General features: G+C 40.2%; 1 protein-coding gene across 2 annotated transcripts in view; it reads left to right on the forward strand.

Annotated features, from left to right (window-relative positions):
• The window catches only part of KCMF1 (potassium channel modulatory factor 1), a 79,004-nt gene that overhangs the window by 21,557 nt on the left and 35,521 nt on the right, over positions 1-21,926 (forward strand). Inside the window, exon 1 of one of the 2 annotated variants that reach the window (XM_084834807.1) lies at positions 733-802. The exons of the other annotated variant lie outside the window; for it this stretch is intronic. The gene's annotated coding sequence lies outside the window, so the exon portion shown is untranslated. Of the gene's footprint in view, positions 1-732; positions 803-21,926 lie in introns of those variants that run through there. 2 annotated transcript variants of the gene reach the window in all.

The following is a 21,926-nucleotide window of genomic DNA, read 5'->3' on the forward strand; positions in this document are numbered from 1 at the left end:
AGGGTGACAATCTGCTGATTAGGCATTTTGTGGTGGTGCCCACAGCAGATTCTCAAATTCCCAAAAGTGCCCATGGGCCTGAAAAGGTTGGGGACCCCTGCATTAGATCAATAATGTTAATGAGTGGAAGAAATAACTATGCTGGGAATCTTATAGAGACGATTAAAAAATGAATTCTGCCATGGCTTCAAGATTTCTGGAAATTTTACATCTAGTCTTTCTATAAAAATTATTACTTAGTTTTTAGAAATCATTTTGGAAAGGTAAAGGCCAGGTAGCAATATATGAGCACCTCATCTTAAACTTCTTATTCATCATTGGAAAATAAACTATTTCATAATCCAAAATTGTTCACGTTTTTGGAAGAAACAGTTCCTTGGGCGGGAGGAATGGGAAAAACCTGGGCTTTCACATCTCTACTTATTCCTCTATTTGTGCAAGCCCCCCCCCCCCCCCCGGTCTTTCATTAACTTTAGTTCCTGTTTCATTCAATCTGGGAAACTTTGGTTACCAACTTCAGAACAAGCCAGGACATTAAACCATGGTTTGATATCCTGGCTTGTTATGACGCTGATAAACATAGTTTCACCATTTGGATGAAATGAGAAACAAGACCCTAGTTTAGATAAACCCATTGCTGTGACCTCACCTGATGGATTTAGGCAGGCTTCATTTCAGTTGCTCTCTTCCTACCCAGCAATATTGGCTTGATAATACTAGTTTGCCTTGCAGGACTACTGTTGGATTGCTGAGATCATATATGAAGCACTTGAACACTAAGATGTGCTGTATAAAAGCGAAGGTTGGTGTGTGAATGTGTGTGTGTTTGGGAAACATGGTTATTGATCCTATCCACAAGTTGGCAATCTTCCTTTTTTAAAGATATATCTGAATTCATTTTTAGCTTTGGGTAGTCTATTTCTGTGGTTTTCAAATCCTCCACTTCAGCTTCCTGATAGGCTTGTGGGTAACTTACTGGTTTGTTTCTTCTTGTTTAATTAATGTGGAATCAGCTTTCACTTTGTACATGATACTTTGCTTTTAAAATATTCTATTACAATCTATTCCAGTGCTGGAACGCTTTTGGCCCTTTCTATTATAAGTTTCTCATACTAACAGTCTCCATGTAGCTGGCAGGTATTTTAACTGTTTTAAGTTTTTTGTTAATAAGAATTCTCTGTCTTATATAAGAATACATGAGTGTAATGCTTAATAGTGGAAATCTCCCAGATCAGTTTTGCTTATATTTTTAAAACTGAAACTTGAGCAGTGTAGACATGCAGAAATTTTGGAAGTTTGAAAAAGTTCAAAGCTTGAGCTTTAATAGACAAACAGTATGCTTCCGCACAACGGCCAGGAGCCTGAGGCAGTTGGGGAACAACAGCTTCCACGTAGCTCCACACTGCGCAGGAAGAAAAACACAAAGGCTGGGACAGAGGGTGAGCCTTGGGCTTTGCAAGTTAGGCCTGCTCTCGGAGCAGCCATATTGGTGGCAGGGATGGTGGTGGAGGCAGCAGTGAATGCTCTGACAGAGCAGTGGAGGAGGAAAAGAAGCAGCCCTAGGAAAAGCTGGGTTTTAATGGTGGGGGAAGAGGGAAGGAGGAGGGCTTGAGGTATGAGGGGAAGAAGCGAATGTCATTCAGCGATGATGGGCCTGAGGAAGTGAGGGCCAAAAGTCCTCCATTCTTTGAAAGAAAATAACCTCCATATAGCTTCTGGAGAATTGCCATAGTGGGAGTCAAGGAATAGTATGTTTCGCCCTCAAACTACTAGTGCCAATGGTGACATGGGCTTTAGGCTAGTATTTAAGGAGTTGTTTTAGTTAGGTCATGCCACTGTGGCTGACTTTTGATGTGGGATTGTAAGCAGGGGGCCAAACTCCAGGTACATGGCTGCCTGGGCATACAGAAATTTGAAACTGGTGCCTAGGAATTTGAAATAAGTCATCCGTATATAGAACTGGCTCCTGAAAATGGATGCTGGTGGCTAGCAATGGGGAAACACACTTCCAGCCCTGATTTGATTTTCAAAAAATCCAGATACTGCATTGAATTTTATAGTGCTGCTGAGCAACTTGGCTATGTTGTTTTTGACCACTGCTGTGCTTCGTTTAGGATCAAGGCTGCATTCCTCCATTTAGTTAAGACACATGCATGAGCTGGAATGGCACAAAAGGATTCTGCACGGGCTTGTTTAGTATCATTTTGTGTGTATGTGCTAAAAACTGAGGCAGAGGAGACAGATGTTCTTTAATCACTTTTCCATCCTTAAAATACAGTGGCTCCACTTGATTTCTGTTCTTTTTATTTATGTAACTACAAAAACTCTTGCTAGCATCAATAGAATATTTTATATTCTGTGCAAAGTTAAATTCTGTCTAGCTTTTAGCTCTTCCTTCTTTCTACCTACAATTCCATAACCTCTGGTATAGGTTGCCTATATTGATGTGGGCCAGAGCAGACATGACAGTGTTGTTGTTCAGTCGTGTCCAACTCTTCGTGACCCCATGGACCATAGCACGCCAGGCCTTCCTGTCCTGTGCTCTCTCCCAGAGTGTGCTCAAGTCCATATTCATTGCATCGGTGATGCTATCTAGCATCTCATCCTCTGCCGTCCCCTTCTCCTTTTGCCTGCAATCTTTCCCAGCATCAGGGTCGTTTCCAGAGAGTTTTCTCTTCACATTAGGTGGCCAAAATATTTGAGCTTCAGCATCTGTCCTTCCAATGAACAGTCAGGGTTGATTTCCTTTAGGATTGACTGATTTGACCTCCTTGCAGTCCAGGGGACTCATAAGAGTCTTCTCCAGCACCACAGTTCGAAAGCATCGATTCTTGGGCACTCAGCCTTCCTTATAGTCCAGCTCTCACAGCCATACATTGCTACTGGGAAAACCATAGCTTTGATTATACGAACCTTTGTCGGCAAGGTGATGTCTCTGCTTCTTACTATGTTGTCTAGGTTTGCCATCGCTTTCCTCCCAAGGAGCAAGCGTCTTTTAATTTCATGGCTACAATCACCGTCTGCGGTGATCTTGGAGCCCAAGAAAATAAAATCTGTCACTGCTTCCATTTCTTCCCCTTCTATATTGCAGGAAGTGATGGGGCCAGATGCCATGATCTTCGTTTTTTTAATGTTGAGTTTCAAACCAGCTTTTGCACTCACCCTCAACAAGAGGCTGTTTAGATCCTCTTCGCTTTCTGCCATTAGGGTGGTATCGTCTGGGTATCTGAGGTTGTTGATCATTCTCCCGGGAATCTTAATTCCAAGCTATGGTTCATCCAACCCGGCGTTTCTCATGATGTACTCTGCATATAAATTAAATAAGCAGGGCGACAATATACAGCCTTGTCGTACTCATTTCCCAATTTTGAACCAATCGGTTGTTCCAGGTCCGGTTCTGACTGTTGCTTCTTGACCCTCGTACAGGTTTCTCAGGAGACAGGTAAGGTGGTCTGGTACTCCCATCTCTTTAAGAATTGGCCACAGTTTGTTGTGATCCACACAACCAAAGGCTTTAGCGTAGTCAATGAAGCAGAAAGATACTTTTTCTGGAATTCTCTTGCTTTCTCCATGATCCAGCGAATGTTGGCGATTGGATCCCTAGTTCCTCTGCCTCTTCGAAATGCAGCTTGTACTTCTGGTAGTTCTCGGTTCACATACTGCTGAAGCCTAGCTTGTAGGATTTTGAGCATCACCTTGCTGGCATGTGAAATGAGCGCAATTGTATGGTAGTTTGAACGCTCTTTGGCATTGCCCTTCTTTGGAATTGGAATGTAAAGTGACCTTTTCCAGTCTTGCGGCCATTGTTGAGTGTTCCAAATGTGTTGGCATATTGAGTGCAGCACTTTAACAGCATCATCTTTTAGGATTTTAAATAGCTCAGCTGGAATACTGTCATCTCCTCTAGCTTTGTTGTTAATAATGCTTCCTAAGGCCCACTTGACTTCACTCTCGAGGATGTCCGGCTCACGTTCAGTGAGCTCTCATGGCTATCAGGGACATTAAGATCTTTCCTGTATCATTCTTCTGTGTATTCTTTCCACCTCTTCTGAATCTCATCTGCTTCTGTGAGGTCCCTGCCTTCTTTGTCCTTTATCATGCCCGTCTTTGCACAATTTGTTCCCTTGATATCTCCGATTTTCTAAAGAGATCTCTAGTCTTTCCCATTCTCTTGTTTTCTTCGATTTCTTTGCACTGGTCATTTAAGTAGGCGTTCTTGTCTCTCCTTGCTATTCTCTGGCAATCTGCATTCAGTTGGATAGATCTCCCCCTTTCTCCCTTGCTTTTCGCTTCCCTTCTTTCCTCAGCTACTTGTAAAGCCTCATCAGACAGCCACTTTGCTTTCTTGCATTTCTTCTTCTTTGGGATGGATTTCGTTGCTGCCTCCTGAGCAATGTTATGGACCTCCGTCCATAGTTCCTCAGGCACTCTGTCTATCAGGCCTAATCCCTGAAATCTATTCCTCACCTCCACTGTATATTCATAAGGGATATGAATTAGGTCATACCTGAATGGTTCAGTGGTTTTCCCTACGTTCTTCAATTTAAGCTGAAATTTTGCAAGAAGCAGCTCATGATCTGAGCCACAGTCAGCTCCAGGTCTTGTTTTTCCTGACTGTATAGAGCTTCTCCATCTTTGGCTACAAAGTACATAATCAGTCTGATTTCGATATTGACCATCTGGTGATGTCCATGTGTAGAGTCGCCTTTTGTGCTGTTGGAAAAGAGTGTTTGCTATGATCAGCGTGTTCTCTTGGCAAAACTCTATTAGCCTTTGTCCTGCTTCCTTTTGTACACCAAGGCCATGCTTGCCTGTTATCCCAGTGATTTCTTGACTTCCTACTGTAGCATTCCAATCCCCTATGATGAAGAGGACATCTTTTTTTGGTGTTAGTTCTAGAAGGTGTTGTAGGTCTTCATAGAACGATCAACCTCAGCTTCTTCGGCCTCAAGTGGTTGGGGCATAGACTTGAATTACTGTGATGTTGAATGGTTTGCCTTGGATTCGTACTGAGATCATTCTGTCATTTTTGAGATTGTACCCCCCAGTACTGCTTTTCCCACCCTTTTGTTGACTATGAGTGCTACTCCATTTCTTCTAAGGGATTCTTGCCCCACAGTAGTAGATATAATGGTCACCTGAATTAAATTTGCCCATGCTTGTCCATTTTAGTTCGCTGATGCCCAAGATGTCGATGTTCAATCTTGCCATCTCATGTTTGACCACCTCCAGCTTACCTTGATTCATTTTTAAATGAATCAAGGTAACCTTACATTCCAGGTTCCTGAACAATATTGTTCTTTACAGCATTAGATTTTCTTTTCACCACCAGACACACCCACAGCTGAGTGTCCTTTTGGCTTTGGCCCAGCCACTTCCCTCTTTCTGGCGCTACTTGGAAATTCCCTCTGCTCTTCCCCAGTAGTATATTGGACACCTTCCGACCTGAGGGACTCATCTTGCGGCGTCATGTCTTTTAGCCTTGTGATACGTTCCATGGGGTTTTCTTGGCAAGAATACTGGCGTGGGTTGCCATTTCCTTCTCCAGTGGACCACATTTTGTCAGAACTCTCCGCCATGTCCTGTCCGTCTTGGCTTATGGCTTCACTGAGTTACGCAAGCCCCTTCGCCACAAAAAGGCAGTGATCCATGAAGGAAATGACAGTGTTAGGGAATAGTTAAGAGATTGGTAGTGGGACATGAGGTTGTATGGTCTTCCCCCTTTGAACATTCTGTCGGCACAGACACTAACCATGGTTAAAGCTAACCAGGGTTCCCTATTAATCAGCTAATAGGGAGTCCTGGTCAGCCTTAACCACAGTAAATGTCAGTGTTAATTTAACCTGTAATTGCAGTTAGGATGGGAAAGACAAGACTGGTTTGTACCTAAGGGAAGATGGAACATGTGATTCTGTAGCCCTCTCAGTTGGAGAGAGACCAATATTATACCTGTTCCAGGCACCATATGGGATTGCTGTTTGCTAATCTAGTACCTTAAATGTTTGCACACACTGCCATCAGGGCTAGGGGGAAACCATCCTTTGTTAACAATTGTTTATCCTTCTTTGGGTGAATTGTAGAGCTAGTTATCCTGAAAAACAAGTGTTTAAAGTGGTCAGATTTTTAATGTCTATGCACCTGATTGTGTGATTCAACCATAAATAACTGGTGTCCAGTGGCCTGGCCTGGTCACAAGCTTCTTCATGTAGAAAATGCATTAGATAGCATTTATCTTTCACTAAGAAACCACATTGGCTTTAATTTGAGGTATGATTAAGGTCTTGTCTTCCACCAATAAATATGGCTGTGGAACTTTGCAAAAGGGGCAATTAATTTGCTAGTGGCAGGTGCAGTTTGAGAACTTGAAGTTAAAAACCAACAAAAAAACCAAACTTCTGTATGAAGAAAATGAAGGAGTGGGTGGTCTGGATTAGAGCACAGCTTTTTCTGCATTCCATTTTTAAAATCTTGTTTGGCTCCCCCCCCCCCCCCGAAACTGCACTTTCTACTACAGAACTAGTGATCTGGGGTTTCTGAAAATTTTTGAATTGGAAAGTTTTCCATTTGCATTGGAAAGTTTTCTGATGCTCCAGAACAGCCTTCTCCAACCTGGTCCCTCCAGAAGTTTCAGACTATCACTCCCAGCATTTCTGACTATTAACATGTTTATTTTATTTTTATTTAGTAAACATCAGAGCTTTTAAAAGTACCCCATGTACATTTTTTGTCCCAATATGCCACAGGCATTTGACCAGAAATATTTGAGAGGGAAAAATGAAATCACATTTAATGTGTTTTAAATGTTGTATAGACATTTGCATTGGGCTACTTGTAAAAATGTAAAAATAATAGCATGATGTACTTCCCTTATATTGTTTAAATTTAAGAAATAAAGGTACTGAGAACTGTTGACACACTAATACATTTTAACAAGCCAAAAGAATTGTGTGTGTTATGCTGGTAACTACTCATCTACAACTTTAAAACAGCCAGGTTTGCCTAATATTGTATTTGCAATTGGCATCCATTCATTGCTGCTAATGAACTCAGGAAATGAGAAAAAATTCCTTTGGAAAAATAAAGCACTGGAAAATTTTCTGGAAAATGCTCTGCCCCACATCACTATACAGAACTGGAAACAAAGTGCTGGAAGAAAATGCTTAGTTACAGTGGGGGCACAGTTTCTTACCTGGCCTTTCCCTCAAAAAAATATTTACAGTTGTTGAGAATTTCAGAACTTCTACACTTTGAGCAAGTTCTTTTGTGTGTCAGGAAATGCTTTCCTTCAGCACCAGTGTTGTATAGTGGTTAGAGCAGCCTTTCCAACTTGGTGCCCTCCAGACGTTCTGGAGTATAACTCCAAACAACCCTAACCAGCATGGCCAGTAGTCAGGGATGGTGGGAGTTGTAGTCCAAAACATCTTCAGGACACCCAGTTGGGGAAGGCTAGGCTAGAGTATTCAAATCTCTGCTAAGCCACAAGTTTACTGATGACCTGGGGAGAGTCTCATCTACATCAAAGGACAGGTAGGATAAAATGTAATAAATCTGAAAGACTGATTTCGTAATTACAAATATTTTCCATTTGTGGTGGAAGAGCCTGATGGAACCAAGGTTCTTGAACATGTTGCTCTTGAAAGTCACCTTCACATTACATTGTAGGTGTGAAGAAGTGTATTTATTAAGACTTATTCATTTGTCTAAACCTATCAATTTGTCTGGTAGCTTGTGATGGAAAGTACAGTGTGTGGATCTTATCTTTAAAATGTCTGTTTTCAAAAGAGGGTAAAGTTGCAAGTTGCATGAAAAGAATTTAGCTCTGAAAAATAGTTGAAGGAACATCCTAAGGGCAGAAACAGTCCTTAATTGGAAGAAAATCTATGAACTGGTGACTGTCCTCTATACTATTTTGTATTGTTTAAAAAAAATTAATTGTGATTTTAACAAAATAAAACAAATAATTAAAAAGGGAGAAGAACCGCCCCAATTAGATGCATAAAAATATCAATATTCCATTAAATGCAATGTTCTACAGAAGACAGCAGATTATGCATAAGCTTCAACATAAGCAGACCAAATGTCCATGTATTTGTCCATTTGCGAGTGGCATCTATATACCACCTGTTCAAATGTTGATAGCATTGTTAGCTATTTCAGGTATGACAAAATCTGGATTTCAAGCTTTGTATCTTCTCCATAATCCAGTTTTTGCTAGGAAGCTAACTTAACAATTATGTGGCCAGCTCTGTGTACTAATGTGAAAATACTATGGCTTGTGTGGCAAAACTAGATTGTGGTAGCTAGTATGAATACAGTGTCTATGTTTACAGACAGTATGTGGGTGGTGCAGTGCTGAGCTTGACTGACAAGAGAAACTATTGGTGTGCTCAAATGCAGGATGAACTGGAATGGGTGGCTTTACATACTTGGCCTTTAGTAAACGGGACTTTTGTGATCTGGTACAAATTATTTTTAACCTACACTTTCAAATCCTCTACCTGGACTTTTCCCAGTACATAGAGACTCCAGTCCTATATACACTTATCTGGGGTAAGTCTCATTGAACTCATTGGGACTTCCTTCTGAGTAGACATACATAGGATTGCATTCTAAATCGACAGAATTTTCAGGAGCGATGCAGTGATATGGGGTGGAAACAATGTAAGCGAAGTACATGCTATTGTCTTTAAATTTTTACAAATATTCCCATTAAAGGGTCTGCATAATATAATTGAATCACATAAAGTGAGCTTAATTTTTTTTTCTCTTCAAATATTTCAGGTCAAATACTGGTGGAGTACGGGGACAAAAAAAATAATATGGGGTACTATCTTTAGGCTTGTTGTTTACTAAATACAAGTAAAATAAACATGCTAAATTACATCCCTTTCTTGGCCATCAGAAAACTTGCTGATGCAAACTGAACATTTTCTGATGCAATTTGCCCCATGCAAATTTGCTTAATTTGCAGAGGGTAATTTGTATCAGAAAATTTCAGTAAGGGAAGTGATATGGGTAAAGGAAATGGGTTTCTAGAAAATATTCCTTTGGAAAAATTTCCAGAAAACCCACATCACTATTACTACTCTTAGCTGGACATCAAGGTGATTTGGTGAACAGTCTGGAAATAGTTCACAGTGCTGTGAAGATGCAATGGTGGTGGTGAATACATCTTTTTTTTCGCTATTATCACAGAATAGGCTCAACAGTAAGGTCTTACTTGTGCTTAATTAGACTTGCCAAAGAATTGCATCTGTGTCCTAGCAATTTCTCAGTGTGCTTTATTTGTTCTCAGTTCTGGTGTACGAAACAGACTCTGCTAAGTGGGAGAGAATGCTTGGATCATGTCAACTGCCTGGTGTCATCTTTGCATTCCACAGCAGTTGCTTCCCGCCCCCCGGGACTTCAGTAGCCCTCCAGCTTCCATTAGTCTCCAGGGGTTGTACCATTTTAACGGGTTACATATCCTTTTTGGTCCTGAGGACATGTGCAAACATACGCAGAAGCCTGGAAATCCCTGAGATTCCTCTATCCTTCTGCCCAGTTGAGTGTATCATGCCACTTGTGTTGGGTTGATGACATATTGGTAACTGCCAACTGTAAAAAACAAATAACCCTTCTCTCCTTTAGTTTGGATTATCTTTTTATCTGCATAGGACATCTGATTGAAGTAAGATCCATTGTGTGCAAAAAAAATTTGTCCAGGGTCATTCCTTGCAAATAAATGGGCAAATCTCCCTTGCCCCAATCCAGCTCTATTCGTACATGGTTACCTGTGGCAATCTGCATCAGAATGTAAATTGGCTACACATCTACATGCACATCTAGTTCACAGTAATGCATTGCATAGAGATGGCATCCGCATTTGGATGCGCGTTTGACTTAAGCCCACAGAAGTATAGATATCCAAATGTTAATATCATGTATATGGTCTAAATTATTTTAATTTATATCCACATTCTGGCATAGCTAATCACACATAGATATGACTAGAAATGGACTGAGGTGGTTGTATACTGTGGCTTTTTCATTCCGTAGTGAATATTTTCTATACTCAGTTTTTATCAGTGGTAGCAACTAATTTCTCCACTAGTTTTTCTGGCTGCTTTGAATATAGACTAGGTTGGTAAGTAAAAGCCTTTTTAGAAATACTAACGCTATTACACTGAACATCCCCATAGCTGAAATGGAAATGAGCCTTGGTGCATGATACTGTGATTAGGAAAAAGCAAGGAGACTTCCATGGGATAAATATTTATGTTCAATCTTACCCAAAGGTAAGGATTTCTAAAGAAAGATTTTATAGTATTGTCTTGTAAATTACATGTGTATTCCAGTCCTGTGGATATTTACTTTTAAGTAATCACCATTGTGTTAGTGGGGCTTACTCCCTCATAAGTCTGTATAGGTTTGTCGCGTGAATGTTCAGATTGCTCAGTAGGAAGATATCTTCAGGGTAAGTGGGTTTTTTGTACTAGCTAGAAACAAGTAAGCCTTTCTTAAGCCCCCCCAAAATTACTAGCTAGCAAAATTAATAATAAATATCCACTTCTATTTATTTATGTATTTATGACATTTCTATATCGCCCAATAGCCGAAAATAAAACCTAGCAGCAGTGCAAAAATTTAAAATACAGTAAGACTGAAAACAACAGAAAATGAAAGACAAAAATGCCTGGGAAAAAGTACTGGCATAATATGATCACATTGGCCAGTCCTCAGTAACAAACTCAGACCAGCTAAAGTTTCCGGACCATTTTCAAAGGCAGCCCCAGATATTACAGATCCGGACAAGAGGTTACCAGAGCATGGATAATTGTAGCTACGCTATCTCTGTCCAAATAAGGACATAGTTGGTATATTAGCCTAAGCTGATCAAAGTGCCTTTTGCCACTGAGACCACCTGTGCCACTAGTGACAATGCTGGATCCAAGAGCACCCCCAAACCACAAACCTGATCCATTAGGGAGATTGCAGCCCCCTCCAGATGAACCACCCACTAACAGCACCACTGTCTTGTCCAGATTGAGTGTCACTTTATTGGCCCTTATCCAGTCCATTACTGCACCCAGGCATTAAATCAGAACAGCCACTGCCTCACATCAGAATTGCAGCAGCTACTCATATTAATTATTTTTGCCTGAAGCATTAGCATACACTTTCAAATCAGATTCTATAATATTCTTCTGTCTGTAAATGTGTAACACTGTCTAGAAATATTTCTGTCCTTTCTGGTACTTAGCAGCGCTAATACCCCCCCCCCCCCCCGGTTAAACAAGAGGCTAAGTCCACATGTCAATAGAAATAAAAATTTCAATAGAAATTTCAACAGGATTTCAATAGAAATCCTGTTGCTGCTGCTATTGCACTAGACCTTTTCCTCATTCTTTCTTAGATAAATTGGCATCTGTTCTGTATTGCGTTTATGGCACACCAACAAGCTTTCTGTCTCTAGTAGTGGTCAGTGATGTGTCTCCTTGAATTAATTATAAGTGGAAGCATTTCAGGACACTGTATTGGGTACTTTACTTGAGATTGAGACAATAGAACCTTTCTTATCCAGACATTTCTCTTAGAATGCATATTTTCATTAACCTTTTATTATATCAGACATATATTTGAGAATCCTATCTACAAAAAGCTATAATTATAAAATAAAAGTTATATGAATTAGTATAGAATTCTTCTGTCACTAATTGAATTGGTTAAATTGATTTTTCCCATTACCCATCTCTTAATGCTCTACCTTGTGATTTCGCATTTATTCATGGATTGCAACTTCCTTTGTACCTAATACAATGTAAATTTTGGAAGACCAATTACAGTTAATTCAATGATGAATCAAGGGTAATTCATTAGACATTCATTTTCTGCAGTTAAAGTTTTTGCTGCTATTAAAATAAAATTAAACTAATTTTTACACCTAATAACAATCTTACCTAAACAACCAAGCATTATAATCAATGGCTCCGTAGAAATTCTCCCTGCAATCGAAAAGGGAATGTCTGTTACCTGTTTCCAAAACCTTTTTTGAGCATGGCAACAAGCCAGATAACCCATGTTACAAGAAAATGAACATGTAATTAAAGCAGTTAAGTCAGGCTATAAGGAATAAAATAGAGTTTCAACTTCTTTACAAGTTGAAATTATACTTTATGCCAATAATATGTTAAGTGTAAAAGATCCAATAACCTCGTTCATAAGATAATTCAAGAGTTTTGATGTGTCTTGGGTTGTAAACTAAATGAGGATGAAACCAAATGTATGTTTCTTGCTGCGTAACAAAATGGAGATATTCTAATCTGTTTGGAACAAAATGGAAATTGAAACCTGTAAACTATTTGTTCTTTTATTATAACAAAATAATTATTTATTTTAATTTATTGGTTTAAGACCAATTATGACTCAGTTACTTTTCAGTTTGAACAAGAGTTTGAATTCTGGGTGTTGTATAGACTTTCTGGGTTTTGGAGAATAGCCCCCATAAAGATGAATATTGTTCCCATGTTACTGTTTTATTTCAGACTTTGCCCATACCTGTAGCTATGACCTCTCTATCCAAGTGACAGAGAAGGTTTGTACCTTAGGTTGTATTCTTTAGTGCTTATTATCCAAACTAACATTCTACAAAACTTAAACAGAGGGTGACTTAGCTTTTCTAAAAGTATTTTATTATACAGCTCAACTTCAAGCAATGTCAGAATGTTAATTGATGGTGATAAATTTTGTTAGTTCTTAATTGAGGAGGCTGTACATTCTGGCCCGTTTGTATGTAACTACTATCTGTGGGTTGTTTAAACCATGACTGTGCAGAAGCAAATGAGTGTGCTGTCTCAACAACCCAGAGTTCTAGGTTTGGATGTCACATCAAATAACCCAGGAATGAGGCATTTCTGGGTTGTTTCTTGAAGAAGAAGCAGGCAAGTGGTTGGGAGGCAGCACTCACTCTTGTGCAATCACAATTAACCTATGGTTTAAATGGATCTGTGGGAGCCGTGACATGGGTCTATGTGGATTATGGTCAGTCAAGGAAAATGTTTATTAGAAATTAAATCCTACTAAGTTCAATGGGATGATATCTAGTAACTGTGTTTAGGACATCCGTACCTGGGTTGGCATAAACTTAAACAATAAATCGAGCACAGAAATCTTGTCACTTGACTCCTTCTACACAGAAAAATTAGGTAGTAGAGTGGGTACTCTACTACCTAATTTTTCTGTGTAGAAGGAGTCAAGTGGCAAGATTTCTGTGCTCAATTTATCGTTTAATCTTATGCCAACCCAGGTATGGATGTCCTAAACACAGTTACTAGATATCATCCCATTGAACTTAGTAGGATTTAATTTCTAATAAACATTTTCCTTGACTGACCGTAATCCACATAGATGGGACATTATTCATCATGGTAGAAAAATTCTGTATGCAATAAAATAATTTTAGTAGAATTAGAGCGGTGTAATAGCATGAGGCCTCCTCTTGTTTATGATGGTTAAGGAATGCAGTCTAGATTATACTGATGATTATTGAAAACTTTCAGTCAAACAGAGCCTGGTATGGAGATTTTAGTTGAGAAATGCCAAATGAGATGTGGAATTATTGTTAGAGAGCTGCAATGGAACTTTCACCATGTGTTAATGGTGAAAAACTATTTAAAATTTTATTTGGATGGCACCCTACATAATGCTGAATTTAAAAACCTATAAACACCAAAATGCCAATTGTTGGCAATGCAGAGTAGAAAATGCTGACATACTTCTTGTATGCTGTTTTTGTTTACATGGAATTTTTTGAGATATGCAAATGCCCCCCTTGATTGTTAATTCTGACATCTTTTTATATTGTATTCTGGAAACACTGGTATATACAGATGTGGTATTCTAAGATCTGGCATCTTTCTATGCATAAAGGCTATCCACAAATTTAATGTTTCATATCCTAGCACTGAAGAACAGAATTTCTTCCTTACATTGCTTATCTTTTTTCTGGAAGATGAGTGTATATATGAGTCTTGTGGAACACCATTACAAATCCTATTGGCTAATGTAGTGATCCCTAGTTGTTGTTTTGGCAAGTCAATGTAAAATTAGACAGTTGTTCTAATGAAAGTTGCTCTAGGCCTCTTTCCCTCCGGAAATCTCTCTCCTGCTTTTCCCCCCTTCCGGAGTTGTTTCTCATATTTGTTGTGTACCAATAGTGACTAGAATGTATTGGGTTGCCTAAGTGTCAGCATATTTACTTGAAGCAAGAACATGGAGAAAAAAATCCTGTTGTGTTGCTTATTTTAAGGTGTAAAGTCGTAGTAATAAAGATTGATAATACTGCCTCCATGGGTGAAGAGTGCAGATCAGTGCTGTTAAGATCAGGCATGTGTGTATTACCAAAATCTCATGCATGGATTCCATTTAGTTCTTTGTGGTGTCTGCGCAGTCTGACATATACATTCTGTGCCTGCGCTGAGAGCTCCACTGGGGAAAATGTTTAAAACAAGGCTAGAGTTCTGACAGGAGCCCTGCCCCCACTTTCCACGCACATGCTTAAGAAGGTGTGACTCCTGCCTTCCTGCTCATTTCTCTTTTCACTGCCACAGCAGTAGCACCTTAAGGAACTTTGCTGCTGCATTAGCTAAAATAAAAGACAGAGAGAGAGAGAGGAAAACCTTATACTTTTTCTTACTTCATTTGCTTTCATCTCAGAATCCGCCCATGTTGCTTGGGCCTACTCAGTGAAATATGTCAAGATTGGGCTTCAGGCTACATCTCTCTAGTATGGGCACTAATTTCCTTCAAGATCACTCTACTGAGTTGATGTTTCTGTTTGCCTAGTCCTGCCCCAGTTGCTATTGTAATAGCTTATGAGGTTACGGCCCCAGAGCATTTGATGTTTGACCCAGGGGCTTGTATATAGCTTTCTTGGGTGTGGTTCTTGACCTTCTGCTGTGGGAGTGGAACTTTGCTCAATTTGCCTTGGTTGCCACTTGGTCTCAATCATGGCTTATTGACCCTCATGCCTAAAGGACTGTTGATCTTTGCTTTGGCTTGTAGACTTGGATATCCAGCTGTAAGGATCCACCTCTGTTCAGTTTACAAATGATGAATTCTTGTGATGATGCTGACTGAGGCTATCACTGTGGGACTTCACATTTGGTACCTTGAGTGCCTCTCAGCATAGGGAGCCTCGGTACTTGCCTTAATACTTGCTACTAGAGAGCTACGGAGCTGAGGAAAGCACACAAGAGTGCTCACTGTATTACCATGCATGGAAGCAACTGACTGCAGGCAGCATTACTCAGCATGACTTCAGCAATACAACAGAAACAGTAAGTTGCAAAGGAAAGTGCTTAGATCCAGGGACAGGGAAACAAGCAGGATTTCACTAATTTACAAGATAGGTTACTGTTCCATCTACTGTTGAAGCTGACTAATTGCTCCTTAGATAGTAATGCATAGATCTCAGTATGCACAAGCCATGGATTCTCCAACAGCCTCACCTACAGTTGGAATTTGCCAATTGAATATTGAACAGTAATAAATTTTAATGTATAGCCTTGGTACCTATAGTTTTGGTGCAAACCATTCTGGAACTAAGATTCAGCCATGATGCTGCTACTCTGTGCTAAACTTGCAGTCTCACAACCAAGTCCCAGCCTTGGTTCCTAGCGATCTCTGTACTTTACAGACTCAATATTTAACATTTTTGCTGCGTCTTGAAGCCTAGCTTATACTCCAGTACCTAGTGTCGCTCGATAGTGATGGCCTTGGCTCTTAGTCCAGGCCCAGGGGTCTAGCAGCACTCAACCCAGCCAATGACTTTGTAGGTCTCGTCATGTAGTTGGGTAAACACTGTCACAGCAGCAGAGCTCAAGAGGTTAAGCTGACATAGGGGATTCTAAATGTTGTGTTCAACTGCCCTATCATAATCACTGAAGACTCCACCTAGCATGTGTTGCCTATTGGGCACTATGTAGAGGTACCCTCCATACAGGCAATTTTCATGCCCTGTTGCCTGGCACACTATTATGGATCAGTGGCTGGTTAAAGAATAGAGAGCAGAGAGTTTCAATTCCTTTTCTATTTGCCTTGTTCACAGCATCCTTTCAGAGCTCTTCACTTTCCCTTTTTGTTTTAACCTTGTTTTAATTTAAATAATTTAGTTTCATCAGCAAATGTGGCCACCTCACTGCTCACCCCTAATTCCAGCTTATTTATGAACCAGTTAAAAAGCACCAGAGAACTGCACTGTTTATATTCTTTCATAGCAAGAAAGGTGCAGAAAAGGGAACCAAAATGATCAACTTGCTGGAGCAACTTTCCTATAAGGAAAGAGTACAGTGTTTGGGACTGTTTAGCTTAGAAAAAGGCGAGTGAGGTGGGACATGATAGAGGTGTATAAAATTATGCATGGTGTGGAGAAAGTAGACAGAGATAACCTCAGATTCTAATATTATGAGGTTAACTCTTGAAGCTGAATAGTGGGAGATTCAGGAGGAATAAAAGGAAGTACTGCAAACAATACTTAGTTAAACTGCAGTTTGCTGCCACAAGATGTAGTAATGGCCACCAACCTGGACATCTTTGAATGTGGATTATTAGACAGATTCATAGAGGATAAGGTTATCAGTGGCTACTAGTCATGATATATTTACATCCAGTATTGAGCGATGTACTGCCTCTGATACCAGTTGCTGGGGAACACAAGCAGTTGAGTGCTATTATATTCAGGTTCTGCTTGTGGGTTTCCCATTGGCAACAGGTTTGCCATTGTGGGAATAGAATGCTGGATTAGATAGGCCTCCGAACTAGCACAGTTCTTCTTATGTTCTGACTCTCTGTATCTAACACAGATTAGGACTGTAATGGATGGTCCGTGGTTCTAGTACCTAGTCACTCCCAGCTCATGTATGGTAATCACTTCCAAGGCTTTGCAGGTGTGTGGCAGAAGGTCACCATGGGCTATTGGGTGCTCACTATCATCTGGGTTGGCTATGTGATAGAGTTTGCCTCTCAGTTCCACATAGCCTCTTATCATACCTTCCATCTGACTCCTCCTTCAAACACAGAGGTACAGGGCACTGGAGCTGTTGCTTATAGCATCCTGGGCACTGGGTGGCTGCTCCATATTTTTATGATTCCCAGGAGGAGTAGGGTCTTTGTCAGGCCAAAGTGGTTCAGCATAGTGATGGTTGACTGTACCAGGTTGATTTGATTTAAATCAAATGGATTTAAATCATGATTAAAATCAAATGGATTTAAATCACTTCTCTGAAGGACTCAGTTTTAATTATTTAAATCACTAGTGAGGAAGATTCTATTTAATCATCATTTTTAGCAGAAGTATATTATTGTGTAATATAGCCTTAATACATATTCAGAGATTTAGGTTTTATTAGGAGGTGGGTACACACTAAGCAATTAGTCTGAATTGTTTTCAGATTAATTTTCATCAAAAATGGGATGATAATTTGGTCATTTTAGTACTAAAGCAGAATTAACTCTTGTGAAGTCATTCAGAGATGAACCAGCTCCAACTGTTAAATTAACAATTACATTTTTGTCATGATGTGCTGTGACAGGTAGTCACAGACAGCATGGCCATGATCAACTACCGGGGCAACAGACTTTTGGCTACAGGGGCAGCAGACTTTTGTAGGATCTACGATTTTTTGGCAAGATCCACCATCCACATCAGAAAATGGTAGTGGGGGAGGGTAGAACCAATCACAAAATGGTGGCTTAGGGGTCCACATGGAGGTTGGACTCCTGCCACACTTAAGCCTAGCTTTAGACATTTTACTGAACAGAGCTCTGTTCAGGCTTAGTACCCATTTATGTATGACTGCATAGATGATGACTCAAAGAGCTATAGTTCCAGGTAAGCAACTGTATAAGGATAAACAAAAGCTACTACATTTATTTATTTTATTTATTTAAAACATTTGTATCCTGCCCTGTACCATTAAGATCCTGGGGGCGGTGTACAGATAAAATCAATTTAAACGGTATAAAAAAATAAATAATTTAACATACAGCCTCAACCAATAAGCAAGTGTGCTGTTAACTCTCAGCCACACCAGTTACAGTTGACCCCAACTGAACAACTGAAACTTTTAACGAATTAGCCTACCAATTAAAGCTTTTAGCCATAATACATAAGATGCATTGCATTTTCCATGTCTGGTGTGAATGTGACTTGGATGCAGAATTTCTTGAAACCCCTGCAAGTCCTAATACTTGGGTTGCTTAATGCAGTCTACAGTTGTCTGGCAGTATATGTGTGCTAAGCAGAACCTAGGGTAAGTGGGTATGTCTTTTTTTGGATAACAGAATGTTGAAGATGCATAATTTTATGTATGTGCGATAGACTTAGAGGACTTGGATTGTTACATTAGTTAGTATGGATATTTGATTTTGGAGCAGAAATTAACTCTTGCAGTCATTCTTAATAGAAAACTAACTTCAGGTACAGCATCTAATGTGGTATTTACTACAGCTGAAAATGACCCTACCGCCCATGTGACACGCATTTAAAATCACAAAAGTGGTTGCAGTGGGTTGTGTAATCCCAGCGTGCAAAACTTCAGGCCTGGGGGCCAAATCCGGACCTCCTGGGATCCCTATCTGGACCTCTAGAGTTCTCCAGAAGGTCACACCCCCTTCCCCTGGCCCAAAACCCCCTTCCCCCATTCGATGGTTCCTCGGCTTTTGTGCAATTTTCACCCCATTCTAAAAGATTGAAATGTCTTTCCTAAGGCTTCTTTACTGGCAGCAAGAGATTTAAGTGAAAACATGCTGGTATTTTGGCTCTACCCCCATTGTCTTTGGACACTGTCGTTTTGTCTTTGGTCTTGCCCACCATTGGAATCTGGCCCCCAAGAGCTTCTCTAAAATGGAATTTGACTCTCAGGTTAAAAGAAGTTCAACAACCCTAGTATAAGCAATAGGAAGAAGTACAACTTTATGTTTTGGTATTCTAATTGGCAAAGGAGGATCATTCTGTTCCTTTGGGGGGGGCGTGGAGAGCTAAGCCACAGGTGGGGCGGTGGCAGCAATGAGTTCAATTTCCTGCATATAGGAGCTCTTTGCTTCTTGAAATGTGCTCCACCCTCACTTTATATGTGATGGGGGGCAGCCTCAATGATGAAAGAGGAGCTTTCTAATCTGCCCTAGGGGTAATAACAGTGAACTACATTGTAGGGTTGTTGTATTCTATTCTCAGCCCAGGCTGCACTGTGGGGATAAAAACAGTGGATAACATTGCAGGATTGTTGTATTCTTTCAGCTTCATCCCAACATGCAATGGGGTCTAATAGTGCTGGATAACACTGCAGGGTTGTTGTAAAACACTCAGAGCCTGACCTGCAGAATTCAGTGTAAACCATGCTGCAGAGTTGTCATAAGCCGTTCTCTCCCAGCTTCAGCCCCTTCGAACTTGCAAGTTGGAGAATGAACTGTGTTTGTTTTAGAGTTTGCAGTAACGGGTTTTAAAAAAAATAAAAATTTTTAAAAAAATTAAAAAAAATTTTTTTTTAAAAAAAAGGCAAGAAGTCTTCCCTTTGCTACCATTTGGGTCCATCCCGTCCCATTCTCCCCCCCGCCCCCGCCTGCAATGCTCTGTTCCATTTCTGGGGACATTTTTAAAAAGCTTCTTAGTGTGAACCAGGAACTGACCTATCCAGAGAGCGAGACAGTTCTTTCTACACTTTTTATATATCTATGTGTATCCTCCCTTTTTAGGTGCTTAATTTTATTATACCTCATACTCAGTTGTCAGTTGTTGCTTTTTCCATTCAGTCAGGCAGCATTCCATTCCATTCAGTTATTATGGGTGTGTTTTTGGCCTCTTAGGTTTTTTCTCCCCTGAAGATTGTTTGTATATGTGCAAACCTTGGGTATACTCTGAATCTTTCGTTTAAGAGTGGTGTGGTTTTGGCTCCAGCTCTAGAAGCACAGTAAGACTCAAATCGGTATTAGAAAGAATGGTGATGTGTGGTTTTAGAATCCCAATTCGTAGCAGAATGACAAAACAGAGTTTAGCTACTTAGGCTGGGTGTTGGTAAAATTGGGTTCATTGGGAGCATAGCCTGTGAGATATGAACTGGTTCTGGGACTCTAGCTGGAAAGGTATGGGTATGTGTAAGCTGGGCCCTGGATTAAGCACTGCCACCATTTTAAGAACTGTTGCTTGGTTTCCTTTCAGAAAATGGAATTCATGAAAGAAGGAACTTGTACATGTGGTTCTGGTAAATAAATCCATGAAAGTAAAACTTCTCTATAGCTTCTTATTACAAAATTTTAGGTTCTGCTATGTTTATATATTATTATTCCGTCATAAACTTCCTTTATTTTTTTTTAAGCTTGCCTTGTGTAGTGGTGTGGACACAAATTCCTTCAACTTAATACTTGTAACTATTTTAGCTTAGCATTTCTGGATGATATCAAGAAACATCAAGCTTTTAAAAATGGATACCTGAATGTTAGAGGTAGAACAATGCTGAAAAAGTCTGAGGAAAGTGATGTTTTCATCATCTAAAATTTGAATGAGCCATTTTAATCTTTATGCTTCTACCCTCCAGTGGTATAGCTGTCAGTGATTCTGTCCTGTTTCTCCTGGCTTTTGAAATCTGAAAGGGAAGTAAAAGTATGTAGGGCAGGAAGGAACGTAGGCTGATATTCGAGCACATGGTCATAGAACAACCATAGAAATTGGTTCGGGGCTCTGGAATGGCAAGAGATTTGCTGATAAACACAGTTCATGCACATCAAGAACTACCATTAAGGCAGAGGAATGTTAGCTGAAAGTGTGGGTGTGACTCTGGTTCGGAATGAAATTACATTTAGTTGTCACTGATGCACATTCATATTTCACTTATCAATAATTTACTAGGTCTGACAGTGTCGGGGAGAAAATGTCCTCATTACTGTTTAGCCAGGTAGTTTGAAAGAAGAAAATTTATGATGCATTGCCATTATAAGCTCTCTGCATAGCAACCTGCTATATTCTTTCAGCATCACCCCCCCACACACACACACACACACGCACAGAGACACTCATTTGGAAATTGCAGGGAAAATACTGGCCTACCTTACAGGATTGTTTTAGAGGTTACTGAGTTAATGTATCTACAGTGCTTTGAATATCTAAAATGCTGATAAATGCAAAGTATTATTATTGTAATAACAAATTGCTCTTTGTAGTCTTAATGCTGTCCCATATATATAGGATAAGCAGCTGGTCGGAGCCTTGCTTCAGAATTTTCTAGAGCTAGGCTAGTGTTTTGGCAGCCTGCCCATCCCCATCCTCAATGTGCATGCTTAACGGGGTGTGGCTCCTACCTTCCTGCTTATTTCCTACTGTTTGCCTGTTGCTTGTAAGAGCATCCTCTAGACTGTAAGACTTTTGCTCATTCTTTAAAGAGCTTGAGGTAGGCTGTTAAAAACAACAACCCTTCACTTGTTTGTTCTCTCCTATTCTTACTTCATTATTTTTTGTTACATTCTTCTGTGTTACGTTCATTTTCAAAGTTACCTCACATCTTGGAGTGCCCTTCTACAGGACTTTTGGCTCTTAGGGTGGTGCCTTTTTGCAAGTGCTCCACTTGTAGAACCAAGCTATCTCCCACAGATTGGCGCAGCTTGTGCCTGGGAGAAGACCAAGTTTTGGAATCCTGCCAGCATTGTCAGCGCTTGGCTCAGGGTGCTCCTCTAGGAATATGCGAAGGCCAAGGCCTCCGCTGTTCTGTGCCTGTCATGAGTTTGCTCAAACACCGGTCTCATCCATGCCCTTGTCGATTGGGGACGCCATGGACCAACTATTCTCTGATCAGCCTGCAGTCTCCTCTGACTTCTTCATGAAACTGCCTGCCACAGGAATGGGTCCCTTCTTGGGACCATCCTCAGTAGCAATTGCCATCCTAAATTTGGTACGAACA

This window comes from Heloderma suspectum, chromosome 2 (genome assembly GCF_057233095.1).
Source record: "Heloderma suspectum isolate Gila_16-S chromosome 2, 16-S_ref, whole genome shotgun sequence".
Lineage (NCBI taxonomy): Eukaryota > Metazoa > Chordata > Lepidosauria > Squamata > Helodermatidae > Heloderma > Heloderma suspectum.